Below are 13,280 nucleotides of genomic sequence, written 5' to 3'. Positions count from 1 at the left end.
TTCCTGTTTGATTTCATACAGTACAGAAACTTCAAGGATTCTGAACTTCCAACATTTCCATCTTTATTCTGATTTAACTAATCATTCTCCTTTACTTTGGATGCTACTTTGTACATAGTAGAGAAAGGTTTGGTGCCTTCATCCACCTTTGTGGATTGAACAAGAAGTCTTTGAAATGTTTTCCAGTAACTTAATATGAAAGGAACAAAATGCAATTAAGAATGGAGTATTCCCCTTTAGCATTAATTTTGATAATGTTTCTCAACAAACCATGGTTCTGCCTTCCCGCTGTTTTACTTCTCCCCTCCCCCACCCGCACCCCACAGAGACCCGTGGTGTTTTTACTTCCCTACCTCCAAAACCTTTCTGTCATAGCAATCATGTTGTTGTAATATAGTGTGATTAATGTCTATTTGTCCTACTGTAATTTAGTGGCTCACCACCAAAAAACAGAAGTCCTACTTACTACTGAAAGCTAAAGGCTTTGGAGCTAATGGAGCAAAGTTCTGACCTTGATGCCACATACCTGTGGTTTAGCTGGCAACCACAATGTATATGCAGCCATTAATATGTGAAAACTATCATTGCAGCTGATGGCCATGGCTCTCTACTGAGTCCTATTCCTGCCACTCCTGAGAAACCCAGAAGGGTCTGTCCAAAGCAGTGAGAGACTCTCTGACCTATGGGCTAAGTATGCTACCTCTGCACAGTTCCCAAACCCTGATAGGTTAGGAGTAAAGGACTAAAGCTGAGATTTAAACACAGGATCCCCCATGTAATAGCTCTTTTTTTTTTTTTTTTTTTTTTACTGCTAGAACTCCATGCAGACCCCACAACTTGACATTTACGCTATTAAGAACAGAAGTATTATTCCACATTTCTAGCCACTGCATTAATCTCACAAATGCATTTTTGTTTTAAAAGTGCTCTGACAGCAGCTTGATCTTTGCTTTAAAATATTAATTGCCAACAGTTTCTAATCTGAAGTCATGTTTTGTCCAGTCTGCTATCATAGTGCATGGATTAAGGCCCCTGCTTTCGTTTGGAGTTTGGCAATGTGTGAAGTATATTGAAAATGTTCTTGCATTGCGGGAAGCAGGTGATATGTTCCTTAAGCTATTTTCCAGTGCCTGATCTTTGATGCAGATATTTCTTGTTTGTGTGTCCTCCAGGAGACATTTTCAGTTCCTTTCCTTTTGTCAGTTTAATAAGCAATGACAAGAAAAAAATTGATGGTGATCAAAAGGCTACAAGATATCAGTTTGGAAAGAGATGAGATTTTATGGTATTTAGTTGTATTAGGCTATTCACAACATGGAGCTTTCAGTAGAATTCCCTCTTCTCACCCCATCAAAAAGCAGAGGGAATAGTCTTAAATAAAGTGAGATTTATGTAAAATAAAATGACTATTCCATATTGATACTCTATGGTTATTTAACAGATATTTCTTGTTGTTCAACTCAGTATTATCACAGCAAAAATTTTATTTAAAATCCACTTCTATTAACCCATTACCTTCCTTAAATGACCACCCCAACAGTATCCCTCAACATTTGTACTGTTATATAACCTGTATTAAGAAGCCACCTCTCCACCACAATTAAATTCCATCCAGTGTTGATTCTAGATGCAGCATCACCGTTTCATAAGGAAACTGAACTGCTTTGGATTTCAATGCCCATAAGGAACATGCAGTTAATACACATTGATTCTGCAAACGTTCACATACTAAAGGCCAGATTCTCAGGTGGTGTAAATAAGTGTAGTTCCATTGACTTCAATGAAGGCTATGCCAATTTATACCAGCTAAAGATTAGACGCTAAATAATTTCAGTCACAATGAGTTCAAAGTGATAATTTTCTAAATCCATGTATCCATATATATTAAACTGAATTCAATAGACTACTCACCCAAATAAAGTCACTCATATATTTAACAATTTACAGGTTCAGGCCATAGATTATTCATAAGGGGTTCTGCACTTATGTATGTTGCTTGGTTCTTATTCTGAAATACCAACACCCCAGTTAAATACAATAAACTTTCCAGTTTTATTTCTCTTATGTCTAGGCAATAACTTGCAGGCATTTCAGCCACAAGTAACTATTTATATCTGGCAAAATTCAATATCAGTATTTAAATGATAAGAAAAGCACTCGAGTTTGTATTTAAAATATTTTTAAACAATAAAATAATTATCAAATAAGAATGATTTAGGACTGAGATTTTCAAGGGAACCTTAAGGAAGTGAGGTACCCAACTCCCAATGAAATTTGAGCCCCAAACTCCCTTAGGCTCTTTTGAATATCTTAATCTTTATGGGATTCCCTTCAGTTTTTCAAGTAAAAATCTTTTATTAAATACCCACCTCACTTTTAGAGTCTCCTTAATTTAGGTGTTACTGCAGTTTTAAAAACAAAACAAAGTTGGAAAATTCAGAAATCTTTCTTGGTCTCTTATGTTTTAGTGCCATAAAAGCAGCTGACATCCCCTTCCTTATCTGAAATGTTGTTTGATAAAATTTGTCAAAATTAACTTGACTTTAATCTTCCACTTCAGACTCCTGACTCAAATTAAAGCCTCCAGTCTCTCTCCTTTTGTGGTATGAGTATGCAGCAATGCCTGAAAACCTGGAAAATATCCCGTTGAGAGATAATGAACCAGTGCCAAGAACAAACTGAAGAGTTAGTTGTGGTATGTAAAAGTCATGTCATTGACCACTGCGTGTGTAACATATATTAACAGTGTCAACATGGCCTATAGGTCATGTAACAATCTCAAAATGTAACGTGCGGTTGCTACAGTAGTCAAACATTTGGTTTAACTCTGAAATAACTTTTCCTTCCACTCACTCCCTCACTGACAGAAATATTTATTTGAAACTTGCTTATGTACTCAGCCTGTAATTGCCATAGAAAAATTAATTAAAAAAAGATATTAGATGACATCAGTGGCTATTTCAACTGTTGTTGGCTACCACATGGCTGATCATATATTGGTATATGGAACACATTTCTGTTGGCATAAGTTTAAGAAAAAAAAGCTGCAGCTATTTCCTATTATATTGAATGTGTTTTAATCCAGAGAATTCATGGACTCAGATTTTTGTCATGTGAGTGGATTTTTCCATTTTTGCTACCAAAATAAAGATAATGAACATTGTTACTGTCAATAAGGTAAACTATACCCTAGCAACTCATCTGTAGGCTACAAACAACAGACCTTTATTATGTGTTGTCAGAAAGGAGTCAGTTTGAAAACATGCACTTCCTCTGTCCTAAGGCATCAATCTTATGCTCCCTGTGTGCTGTTCAAACACTTCCTGAAAACACAATTCTTCTGCAAAGCCACTCCACTTTTCCCTCTTTCCTCATGAGATGTGCACTTCATGGTGAAATGTCTTCCAGTGTTGTGCATTCCTGAATTGTTTTGCCTGTCTGAATTAGACTTATAAGATCCTTGAGGTAGGATCAGTGTCGCCTTATCTGATTGTACAATGCCAGGAACACTTGGTGACCTTTTAAAAATAGTGATATATATATAATTTAATACATATAACCTGTCTCAGACACCATTTCTTTTCAGTTACTGAAGCTTGCAACAGGGCAGACAATGAACTTTCAATTTTTCAGATTTTAACTGCTCTCCTGATTTTTACTAATTTCAATTTAAATCACATGGGGAGGTTTTAATTTGTTGTTCCCACATATTGTGGTGATCCCAGTTATTCCATAGTAGAAATAACATTTAAATTCAATTTTTTATACCAGTTTTTCTTCTTACAAATAATGGTGAGTGAAAATTGATCTCCCTTGTCCAAGGCAGATAGATTCATGTACCCACAGACAGATTAAGCCTGCATCCTGATAATCAGAATCTAAACAGAGCAATGAGTCAGTGCTGGCATGAAGCAGGTGTCAGAACAGCACACCAGTGATTTTGAGCTGTCTCATCTCTTGGGAATATGATCAAAGGCTCAAGAGGGAGAAAGAGAGATGTCAGGGGTGGTGGAAAAAAGCTATCTTGGAGTGGATTGGAAGGAAGATTCTAGCCAGGTTTTGATGGATCTAGGTCCCATTTAGTCTTAATCTTCCCTGATTGTAGGTGGTGATGATTTCATGTATACATGCTTCACTCTGAGTAACCATATTATCTTGTTACTGTAATCCTTTCCCTTCCTTTCTCTGTCTGCACCATTTATTGTCTGTGACTTTTACTTGTTTTGCCATGTCTGAATTTAGATTCTAATTTTTTTGGAGGCAGGGACTGTCTTGGCTGGTTTCTGTGAGGTGCCTAAAACACTTTCAGATGCTCAGACTAATAAAAGCTGAAGGGGGACATTCTTCATTATTTTTTTTTAAGTTTTGTGAAATGAATGGACAGTCAAGCTGCAGATTGTAAATTGCACAAAGATCAGAGATATTTGGATTAAGGGCTTTGGTGTATCATAAGGATAAGGGGCTGTTTTGAAAAATTGGGATTTGAGTCTGGATTTCAAACACTCTCAGAGTTTGACATACTGTTATCTATATTTGAAACTAGATTAACAGTATAGAGGAAAGAGGTTAACATGAAGCCAACAGAAAGTAGGCTGAACTCCAATCACTGAAAATATCATTGCTAATATTACTATGAGTGTATTTCAAGTTGAATATCACAGCTCTCTTTATCAGACTCAACCAGATTATTTTCGGCTTCACACAGCCAAATTATTTTCAGCTTCCAAAGATAGGTACACTGTCAAGTTTCTACTTTAATTTCCAAATTTGGAGCTGCTATTTCCAAGATACTACACACTTCTCTGTTATAGGGATCTCCCTCGCCCTAAGGGTCAGCTAGGAATATGAAATTGAACCCATATACCAGAATAATGAATGCCTTAAAAATAAGTCTAGCAGTAATAGTATTGCCCTTCTCCAATAGCAGTTTCACAATGGGCTTTAATGTCAGCTTGTGTGGGGTACTGTCAGAGACAGGGATACTGGGCTAGATGTGTGTGACCATTTTTGGGGTACCTAGGACTCAGAATCACCTTGTTACTCCTTGCCTTTCTAGCGAGAGCTAGCCTTGCTCATGGTGGCTGAGTGTTAGCTGCCTAACCCCGCCAGCCTGTTACACACTCAAGCACTGTTCTCTGGGCTATGCCAGCCCTGTCTTGAACTTGCATCACAGTCCCTGAGTCCCTTTGAAGCATTCCCTTGTGATATCCAGCGCCTGATACTGGCTGCTTACAGAAATCCCAGATCTCTTGCCCCCAAAGGAGAAGTGTACCCCAGTTAACTAGTTTTACTTTAAATCACTGCTCCTATAAAATCACACAGCAATTGTGAGCACCTACAGTAAAAGAAGGTTTATTTAAGAAAGACTTTTTCTGCTAGAAAAAAGAGAGAGTGACGGGAACAAATGGTTCTTCTTTTTGAGGAGTGTCCCTGTGGGTGCTCCACTTTAGGTGAATCAGTATCCCTGTGTCCACAAGAGGAGAATTTCAATAGCAGTGCCTGCATGCCCATGCACTGTCCCCATCTCATGCTGCCTCTGGCAGTTACATAGTGCTGTGCAACTACACCCCTCTCAGTTCCTTCTCTACCACCCATCAGTAGTGCCTCCAAGTTTACAGTTATTTTAAGAATTAGATTAGATTAATAGTTTTTATACTGAAACAGTCTTTTGTTTCTGTTCATAAATAGGCAATCCCCTGTCTGTTGTTTTTTGTTTGTTTGTTTGTTTTGGTTTTTTTTAACCTCCAGGTGGTTTTAATTGTTTGCAGTTGTCTCTGCTGGTTTTCCAGTGATAGTCTTAGGATGGAGCAATGCTAAACAATTGAGCCTTGTGTCACATCACTGGCTAACCAGGGAAGAGAATGACAATGCCCCTCTGTTTTTAAGGACCATCTACAAGACATAGCGGATATGTCTACAAAGCAACGAGACATCCTCAGCTGATCCGGGATCACGGGGCTCGGGCTGCAGGGCTGCTTTATTGCTGTGTAGACCATCTAGGGTGGAAGAGTCCCAGAGCTTTCAATATAGTTATATTATTCCTTAAATATTACCTTAAATAAATATATTTCATATATCTCCACAGTGATTATGAATCTTGATAGTTGTGAGCTTTCTATGGATTCCTTACATGCTACTCCTTATAGATAAATACCCTGCAAGATTTATTTGGTGTAGTGAGTTTGTCAGGTCTGAGACGAGAGTTCTTTGTGCCGAACAGGGGACCCTGTGCCAAAGAGCCTTTTGTGTCACAATAGGTCTGACCTAGAATGGCAATGCCTATGTTACATCCTTGTGCACAATAATTATTACTGATCCTATCTGTAGTTATGAGGGAAATTCCAGTGCTGGGTTTGAAATGCATGGTCAAGTTTTCCCAGAACCAAACCCCTCCTACTGTGTATGTTGGATGTTTTTCAGACCACACACCAGGCAGCTAATAGACCTGTTCTGTTCACACAGGGAAGCAACAAAAACAAAAGAGAAACACCCATAACTTTAAAAAACAAACCTGCGCCCCAATCTCTCTGTTTCTCTTCTGCTTTAATCTCTCCACAAGAGTAGCAGTCCACAAAGATTTCACCTTTTTAATCTCTTGGAAGGAGTTCTTTATGTAAATTAACTACTTCATTCATTTTTACATACAATATTAACATGGTCAAAAACACTTGTGGTTCCTCCTACAACAAACAGTGAAACTGCTATTAAAGACTCTATTGGCTGGATTTATAATATTTGGAAGGAATATTAATATTTTACTCTGATATGGTTTTCTTTTGAAATGATCTGATTTTTCAGTGTTTGAGTTATATTACTGACCTCGCAGGAAGTTTAAGTAAGTATCATAGAATCATAGAATCATAGAATATTAGAGTTGGAAGGGACCTCAGGAGGTCATCTAGTCCAACCCCCTGCTCAAAGCAGGACTAACCTCTGCTATATCATCCCAACCAGGGCTTTGTCAAGCCGCAGCTTAAAAACCTCTAAGGATGGAGATTCCACCACCTCCCTAGGTAACCCATTCCAGTGCTTCACCACCCTCCTAGTAAAAAACTTTTTCCTAATGTCCAACCTAGACCTCCCTCCCTGCAACTTGAGACCGTTGCTCCTTGTTCTGTCATCTGCCACCACCGAGAACAGCCTAGCCCCATCCTCCCTAGAACCCCCTTTCAGGTAGTTAAAGGCCGCTATCAAATCCCCCCTCACTCTTCTCTTTTGCAGACTAAACAAGCCCAGTTCCCTCAGCCTCTCCTCATAAGTCCTGTGCTCCAGCCCCCTAATCATTTTTGTTGCCCTCCGCTGGACTCTCTCCAACTTGTCCACATCCTTTTTGTATTGGGGGGCCCAAAACTGGACACAATATTCTAAATGCGGCCTCACCAATGCCGAATAGAGGGGAATAATCACTTCCCGTGACCTGCTAGCAATGCCCCTCCTAATGCAGCCCAATATGCCATTGGCCTTCTTGCCAACCAGGGCACACTGCTGACTCATATCCAGCTTTTTATCCACTGTTACCCCCAGGTCCTTTTCTGCAGAGCTGCTGCCCAGCTCGTCGGTCCCCAGTCTATAGCTGTGCATGGGATTCTTTCTTCCTAAGTGGAGGACTCTGCACTTTTCTTTGTTGAACCTCATTAGATTTCTTTTGGCCCAATCCTCCAGTTTGTTTAGGTCACTCTGTATCCTATCCCTACCTTGCAGGGTATCTACCACTCCCCCCAGCTTAGTGTCGTCCGCAAACTTGCTGAGGGTGCAATCTACCCCATCCTCCAGATCATTAATAAAGATGTTGAACAAAACCGTATTAACACTGTATTTCAAAACAGCTCTCCTATTGTAATACCTCTTACAGCGTGTGTTTGTTTTGCTTTTACTATAAAAATATTTAGCCACTGGCATAATTGGGGGTAATTCTGTTGTAGCCAACTTGTGCCTGCTTTTGCCAACTGTAAACTTGGCCCATTTTATTACATTTATTTGCTTATTTAACTGGCTAGATTCTTTTTAACAATACTTCATTGATGTGCCATGGGGATATTTAGCAAAGCTATGGGCCGCATTCTAATTTACATGAAGACCCCTTCATACTGCTGATGTTAATGTAATTTACACCCACTTTAAGTCCCCTTTACACAGCCAGAGTAGTGTGAAGGGGCTCTAGTGGAAATGAAAATCAGTCCTTATGTTTTGCATACTTATATTATCCTTCACATATGCCTTCAGGGAATAAATAATGATAATTCATAGTTGAAAAAAAATAACAGTGAAGAAGTTCAACAATAGGTATTGAATTAAAGGGTATGTGAGGAAGGATGGTCTTGTGACTAACTCACAGAATTAGGAATCAGGAATGAAACCCTGCCTCTGCTGAAGTCAACAACAAAATGGTAATTGACTTCAGTGAAGCCAGGATTTCACCTCAGGTGATTTGAATTCTATTCCTGTCTCTGCTTCAGAAGTAGCCCTCAATTTGAGAGACCCAACTTTTAGATACCTCTGACCTGACTCTCAGAGTTTCCATGAGCACCCACACCTCTATTTAGTAAAAGGAACCTCGTTCAATGGCAATTGGATCAGGCCCTCAGAGGAGGGGGACTCTCAGGAGTTTCACATAACAAGGCCTTTTGGAAATTCAAAGTATAGCTTCACACCGAGCGATATAAAGCTTTGCTGGACCATTCGTGCTTTCTTCCCTTCTCTGTTCAAAGACAGCAGACACACGAGTTCTGTTCAGATTTTGCACTCCCACACGAGCATAGACAGAGAGACTATATTGGGTGTTTGAAGTTATAAATTATAGAAAATAATAAACTAGTTTCATCATTTAGTATGAACCCCTGCTGAGTAATTTTTCATTTTGAAGACTAATTATGTTGCTTTCAGTTTGCAGTTATTTAGCTCACAGATGGTTATACACATACAAGTTAATCAGAGAGTATGGGGGAGGGAACTGGGGTCATTTAATGAATCACATCTACATTACAGGAGTATTCCCTTTTAGAATCCAAGATCCTATCCTCTAAGGTCCTAGTACATCAAACCTACTTTTGATTGTTCTGAATCTGATCAAACACAGTATTCACGCACTGCAGAAAAGAGTCAGCCAGAGAATTAGGCTGGTAAGAATAGAAGCATCCAAAGCAGGGTCTGCTGCACTGTGGGGGGGAAGGAGGAGTGGATGTATGATGAGGCCCAGCGGGGGTTACCCCTGTCTCCAGCTCCTCCCTGGAGCCAGAGCTGTACAGAGGAGACTTTACCCACAAACTCTGCTTATCCTAAGACCCAGGTGACGCCTTCCTTTGTCCCCTCACCTTATGGCCTTGAGGGAAGACTGCGCAGAGGAACCAGCTAGAGAGTCCAGCCCTAGGAACAGAAGCAGCCAAAGCAGGGACCAGTGCAGCTAGAGGGAAGGAGCTAAAATGAGGCCCAGCCAGTGGCCGAGTCAGGTATTGCCACCAGGCGAACAATGGGTCATTGGTGGTGCCTCACTATTCAACAGGTGATGTAGACTCCACTGCCACCTCCTTGCCCTGCTGAGGTGGTAGTAGCACCCTCCACTCTGGCATGGCAACCCTAATCCCAATCTGGTGCAGCAGGGCGGATGGGGGGACTGGAGAGCATATCTGCCCTGCACATCCCTGGCAGCCACAGCTCATATGTTGCGGGACTAGGCTGGACTCCCCACTCCAAGTGTTGTGACCTGTCACGTGGTCACAGCACCATTCAGGTCTGGCCCAGCCACCTCTCTTATGACAGAGGGGCAGCCAGGCCACATTTCAGTGAGTGGCACTGGGAGTTGAGTTGGCAGGTGCTGTCATAGCATCTAGCCACACCTGTGACTGATTAGCAGCCTTCCATTTGAGATTCTGATGATGAGCACCTGGCTGCTGTAAGACCTCAGTTTACATGGAGTGTTGACTGCTAACAGAGCTAGGAAGGGAAGAATTGTAAGGCTCTTACAGCCCTTCTCTGTGTTAGCTTTGTGCGGGGAAGCTGGACTGAGGCTGAGTTCAGAGAGAGCAGCCCTGTGAGTCAGCCCTCTATAAAAGAGTGGGAGAGACTGAACACAGCCCTGGAGGGCGGTAGAAGACTCTTTTGAAAAAGAAGACAGCCACTCAGGCAGGGGCAGAAAAATCTTGAGGCTTTGAGGTTTGTTTGGACTTTGATGACCTAGAAAGGGTGGACTTCTCTCTTCTGACAAGCAGAGGACTAAGTCACTGCAGCAACCAAACAGGGCTAGAAGGCTGGAATATCCAACATATGTGAGGGGAAACTGAGGCAGCAGCTGGAGGCAGTCTGGGTGAGTGGTGTTGCTACACCAATTATATATAATTACATTGGTGCTATGAAGTATATTTTGTAAAAGTGATGGAACATTAGTGATGTGAAATCTTGTTGCATTTCTTGCCCGAGAAGCTGATAGAAACTGCCATTTTGTGAATGTGAATTTTTGCCTGTATATTATCCATTCTCTGACTGGTTTTAGCAAATAGCATATGGAAGGAAACACTGCAGAGGGTAGTACTTGAAGGTCTGATGCTGTGATATAACTTCCAGAATTACAGTCACCTGGACACCCTTATTAAAAATATTGTGTCATTCTGTGCTAATGGTTCAACACACTAATAGCTTGCAACGGTGATGGTATGGAGAACGGGGCATTACTGTAGCATTCTCTTGGAAGGTATAGTTGCTTTGTACTTTGGCTCTGATGCCAGCCAATTGTGTATTTGGAAAGAGTCACTGAAGGATTTGGTATTTCTGTTTTTAGCTTGCCTCTCTTCTCTGTAACTGTTGTAAATGAACGATCGAGTACAGTGGGAGCTGAGTGTACTGAGCTCCAATCAGGAGGCACTTGCAAGATTGAGCCCTACTGGCTGGAAACTAAGGGCTCACTTGAAGGCTTTCTTTTTTTATTTGCTCTTTAATACTTAATTTCTATTCTGCTCACTAAGGTGAAGGAAAGGGATAGATAGACAGCAGTGTATTGTGTGAAATAAGTTCAGAGTGTTCACTCAAAATAGAAGTTCTGGATCAGGCTTTTCTTGGGAGAGCAATTGGGGAGATCTTGAGTCTCCTTTATAAAGCCCAGTAAAGGAAGCTGGAAATTGTTATCATTTTATCTATACTGTGCTGTGTTTCACTTGTGCCCTAGGCAAGCTAATAACCGTTTCAGGAAGATCTCATGAATATATCTATAGGTCCTGCTTATTATTAAAAGGGCTGGTCAGATATCAGCCATGCAGCTGCATACGTCAAGTAACAATGGAAAGAAGCAATCTCTTAGTGCATTTATGAATGTTTGTTAGATAGCTCGTTGAGAACTGGCCCTGAATATCCAGCTTTGAAATAAAAGTGAAAGGCTTTTCTGCATTTTTTCTTCATAGTGACAACCAAGTCCCAGCAAAACTAAGTACAAAATCATATGCTATAGGAATAGAATCAACCTAAAAGCTCCTGCACCTGTTGTGTGCCACACTATTGCCCATTCAGATTCTGTGTGTGTGTCCAGACAAGAAATGCTTAAAACAAGCCTAGAGCAGAAATTATGTAAGTAGGGGAAAAGAAGTACAACTAAACCATTTTCTGCATCAAATCCTTGCATTGCAACAGTACTTCTCTTTTAATTTCAATCCCAAGTCTCCAAACAGTTTCGTGTAGACCTGAAGTACACTTGACTGTTCTCAGAGCATAGGAGCTTTTATACAGAAATATAAAACAGCCAAACTAGCACAGCAGCAGGTGCCAAGCAAGTTGAAATTGTTAAAGCAGAAGCAATTTCAGATATTGGAATGGGAATTGAGGGCATAGGCAGAAACCATAGTTAATAGAGCACTGGCCTAAGGCACATCTAAATCCTAGTTGCTATGTGAGATGCTAGCTAAGGGGAAAGGGCTGCTGACAGGTACTGTAAGTTTGAGTTTTTTCGCTATACTTCTCCCCTCCCTCAACAAACATCCCTCTATGTTGCATTAAAATGTATTCTCCCTCTTCCCCCCCCCCCCCCAAAAAAAAAAACAAAACAAACCAAAACAAAAAACCCAGTTCTTCATATGGCTAGTAAACCAAAGAACTGACTGTCTCATTTGGTCTCATGCTCCTGTCTTTGCAGAAACAATTTTTATTTGAGTGGTTACTTGAAAAATCTCATTCAGCTCTGAGTGATTAAAGTGCTCTGGCTCTCACACGGGAGAAGACTCTATGTTCTAGTAGGTTTTGTTCATCTCTAACTTCTACCATCCAAGGGTGGGTAACATATTAAATACATTCACATAGTGATGTCTTCATATTTGAAAGATTTTTGTATTTGGACCTTGTTGTTCTCAGATTACTCGTGCAATAAAACCATAATGTGCAGAATCTGTATTGTTTCCCAAAGTCTGTCTGTCTTGTATATGTTGCAGAAAAAAGGTACTATCAATTCTGCACTTCTTTTGATGGACATAGATTTACTGGAAAGCTGGCAACTTGTAAATGTACAATAAGGTCTTGCTGCCTTCTTCACTTAATTATTTATAAAAAAAAAAAAAGAGCTGGTGTTTTATGACCTCCAAAAAAGTGTCTTATTTTCCAACTTCATGCCAATAAATAGGACCATGGTATGCATATTAAGAGGTGGGCCCAACCACAAAGTTGAGCCAGTTAACTTCCAGAGATCCAAACTTCCCCAGAATGTGTCGGGGGGAAAAATATTCACAGCTGGAGATTTTGGGATATACTCATTTCTAATGTAGCTGAATTGGAAAGGCTGGTGTGACTTGCCACTCAGGTCACAATGCTGCCATTCAGCCACTAGCTGTTTATATGGCAGCAGCAGAACAAGAAAATGGGGGTGTGTCCTGCATAGAGGTAGAACACAGAGCTCAGTCCACTACTCCTTAATGTAGCAGGAGGATGTAACACTGTGGAAATCTCAGGGAGGGGTGAAATGTCGACCCTGTTGTAAATCTATCTTAGTAGATGCAGCAATCACTTAAAATGTGGTTGAGCCCTAAATAACAGCTGCATCTGAAAGTACTGCCATGAAGTGAGGGAACAGATCCCTAACTCCCAAATAATATAGGTCCCTCTAGACTGTGTCTTGGTGACTACATGCATGTGACCAACATACTTCATGTATTTGTCTTCAGATTATGTCAATGCTGAAAATGTTAGGGATTGCTCACTGCTTTCTTGGCATTCATTCCTTGAATCAGTCTCTGAATGTTGTTGGTAGCAAACCTAAGAAAGAGCTGCAGGAAGCTGAGTAATAACTTGCCAAATTACCAGTGGACAAGGAA

The 13,280-nt window shown here is 40.5% G+C and overlaps 1 protein-coding gene across 1 annotated transcript in view; it reads left to right on the top strand.

The window, feature by feature from the left end:
- SBF2 (SET binding factor 2) overlaps positions 1-13,280 on the top strand; it is a 547,042-nt gene that overhangs the window by 502,309 nt on the left and 31,453 nt on the right. The window contains exon 41 of the transcript XR_010918455.1: positions 2,561-2,695. The gene's annotated coding sequence lies outside the window, so the exon portion shown is untranslated. The remainder of the gene's footprint in view (positions 1-2,560; positions 2,696-13,280) is intronic.

The sequence above is a fragment of the Emydura macquarii genome, unplaced genomic scaffold (genome assembly GCF_026122565.2).
Source record: "Emydura macquarii macquarii isolate MOO-44397 ecotype Brisbane River unplaced genomic scaffold, CSIRO-AGI_Emac_v2 contig_587, whole genome shotgun sequence".
Lineage (NCBI taxonomy): Eukaryota > Metazoa > Chordata > Testudines > Chelidae > Emydura > Emydura macquarii.
This window is presented reverse-complemented; position numbering and strand designations above follow the sequence as displayed.